Source organism: Brassica oleracea, unplaced genomic scaffold, assembly GCF_000695525.1.
Source record: "Brassica oleracea var. oleracea cultivar TO1000 unplaced genomic scaffold, BOL UnpScaffold01322, whole genome shotgun sequence".
NCBI lineage: Eukaryota > Viridiplantae > Streptophyta > Magnoliopsida > Brassicales > Brassicaceae > Brassica > Brassica oleracea.
The window spans coordinates 11,389-14,906 of NW_013617865.1; positions in this window are offsets into that span (position 1 = coordinate 11,389).

Genomic DNA, 3,518 nt, shown 5'->3' on the forward strand with positions numbered 1-3,518 from the left:
TTTCTCATTGGCATTATTGCCTTCTATGATACATTCACCAAGTCTTTTTGACTTTAGGATAATTTTCATATTCAATGCCCACCGTAAATAATTATTTTCAGAGAGATTTAGGGCAGTAAAATCCAGGTTGATTTTCGACATCTCAAATCATATATCACTCAATATTTAGGTATAATTTTCATGCGGCCTTACTCTTAAAAACAATCACTTCGGATTTCAATCTTGTGAGGACAATGAGACTATAAATCTTAAAGGCATTTAATCAATCAATCAATTTCTAGCAAGTCTGAGCAATACTATTTCTATGTGCTCATAATATTATGGTTTATCAAAACTAGCAAAAACAAATTCAATTAATCATGCAATTAGGATTTAACAATCAATAGATTTTAGCAAGACTAGTAAAAATATTTATTAATCACTCAATCAGTTTCAAGGCTGATTTTAGCAATACTAGAATATAGATTTCAAGCATGAATTTCAATGAATCAGTTTCAAGGCTGATTGGTATTTAGCATAAACCATGTGTAAATAATTTATCTAGTATCCGAATTTATCAAACCTCAAAAACATATAATCAGACCAATCAATTTAATCAAACTAAGCATACAATCTTAAACATCAAGACATTAGATTTTATCATGAATCTATCAACCTAGCATACGGATTCTCAATTCTCAAAGACATCCAAATCAGATCAATATAACCTATCATACGGATTATTTAGGGTTTCTATTTAAAACATATCAGATTACAAAACTATCAATCCTAGCAGATGATATTAAACCTCAAGAATCATGCAATCAGATCATTCGGATTTTAAACAAGTAAACCTCAATCAATCTATCAACCTATCGGATTATATAAGCAAAGCAAGCTAGAAACCTATTGGATTCAATCAATATTTTAACAGGCTGGTCGATTTAAATAATTTTAAATCAGATGAAAAATTAACCAAGCAGGATGAGAAAATAAATCTATCAATTTAACGGTCAAACAATTCTAGCAACATAGCATCAGATTCAATCAGATTTAAAACCTCAATGATCAAAACCGAAAACAGTTTTGACTTCAAAATATTCTATTAGGGTTTTAATATGTGATTTGATAATTATAGTATAATTAATTCTGATACTTATATTATGTAGGGTTTATAGATATAGAGTTACGGTTTATCGGATTTTAATTTGTAAAAACCGATTTGGAGTTTTAATCATGTAGGAACATGATTTAGGGTTTGGGGTATCGAACTTTTAGAGCTTCGATTTACTCAATTATGATTTTTGATTTATTACCCTATGGTTTTGAGTCATAAAGATTAGGGTTTTAGGGTTTCATTATTTATCAATCAATCCATGTTCGATTATGGGTTCTTAGGTTTTGAATTACTTTTTAACCTTAGATGATTGTTGAATCGGACCACCAAAGGAGTTGAGCCGCGAGCTGGACACGAACGAGACCCGAGCTGGACACGAACGGGACGCGAGCTGGAATGGATCGAGTCGCTTCTATCGGGTCGCAGACATCCTTTGTTGCTTGATCGGGAACGCCTTGATCGTTGGACTTAGCTGTCTGATGCTGTCGCGAACGAGGAAGAGGTCGCGTGCTGGAGCTGCTCTCGGGTCGCGAACGTCTGAGCTAGGATCAGGAACGCCTTGGGCTGAAGCTGATCGGGGACGCGAGCTGGAACAGATGCGGGAACAAGAGACGCGATCGGGGTTTAGGGTTCGTCGGATCGCTGGCTAGGGTTAGGGTTTTAGGGCTTTTTGATTTGGGTATTAGCTTAGAGTTTCGTGCTGATAACGTGTTATAAAAGTAATGGAAAAGTCTATATTTATTCATAACATAGAGGTTCCTTATATAGGAGATTACACCGTCATAGATAAATAGAAAGATTACAAATTATAATGACTTAGTTATAAGTCATCCACACTCTGGTTCATGCTTACCTTTTACATGCATACTTAGAATCTCCTATTTATCAGAGTTCAAGTCGTGGCAGACGTTTCTCAGTGGATGCATGATTTTCAAAGTCAAGTCAAGTCAACTCTGTCAAAAACCGAAGGTAAACAAAGAAAAAGATCCCTTTCAAGATCATCATGCTCACTTCAAAACCCTTAAAACCACTCGGGATCAAATGAATAGAGAGGCAGAGACTTGGCATTGACTTCTCTTCAAAAAGTCTCCTGTTAACTTTGATCCTTAACAAGATTTCTCTTTCCCTGTTGCAATCATCAAGAAATTGATTCATTATCATCACAAAATTACAACTTGCGCTTCACGACACTAACCTTTCCGACTATTAAAAAGTTATCGCATTGATAACGATGGTTCTTCGTGAGTCTGTCAATGACTTTGCTGTGTTAGTTCTTATCACACGATATACTATAAAACTAGATAGTAATCACGCGCTTTGCGCGACATAAGATGTCTAATTATGTATAACATAAGATATATTTTAAGCGATAGTTAGATAGAACTAAAAGTATGATAATTATCAGGGGCGAAGCCAGAGACTTTTTATAATGGGTTCACTAATATTAAAATTTAATATATGGTATTTGCAAGTTTGAGAAGAAGCTTTGGAAAATAATTTTTTAATATTTTGCCTATCACGTTGTATTAGTTATGGACTTAGAGGTTTAACAAATAAAATCGAAAAAAGGTGGATCAATCCCCTATATATTAAAGAAGAAACATTTTTAAGTTATGACTTTGTAATCAGTGCTTAGGTGTCAGCTTCACAGGGCTTCTCAGAGTCTCTAATTAAAAAACTTAGATCTTACTAGAGAAAATACATTTTTTGTTACATTGGACCTCCCTTACCATAATTACACATTCCATAACATTACTAATTAAAAACGTGGAAGCAATAACTAACGTGCATCCTCTGTATAATTATAATAACTGCCTAACCAAGTCACCTTTACAAAATAATATAACGGTTTCAAGTTTATAAAAGTTATCGTGCATGCTTTGTTACTACCATACGTGTTTATATGGAATATGTTCTTAGTATTTCTTTGTCTGGATCAAGAAAGTTTCTGGATTTCAACCTTAAACATAGTTAACGTACAATCTATAACATGTGTGATTTACATTTATAGGTTATTGTCGTTGTCATATAGTCATTTTTTCGTTTTCTAAAGTCTAATAATTTTTGTGTTCGAATTTTCTAATCAAATTATTTTCTGTTATAGTTTATACTATCGGGCTTCAGTAATCAATATAAAAGTCTTCTTAGACTGCAGATGCTTTGTTTTTTTGGTCCTTTCTAAACGCAATTTTCCCTCCGTGTGACAAGCATTGATCTCAATAAGCCTTATTGTCCACGTTTAGCATTAATAACTCATAAATTGTTATTAGTGGCATTTATTTTACTTGGAGTATTGTCCAAGTTAACGCATTCAATTTTCCATTATTACATGACATTAAATGGGTCAATAATACGGTACATACATCTATTACAACGCGGTAAGCTCAATATACAAAATACATTATTTCCTTAATAACAGAGA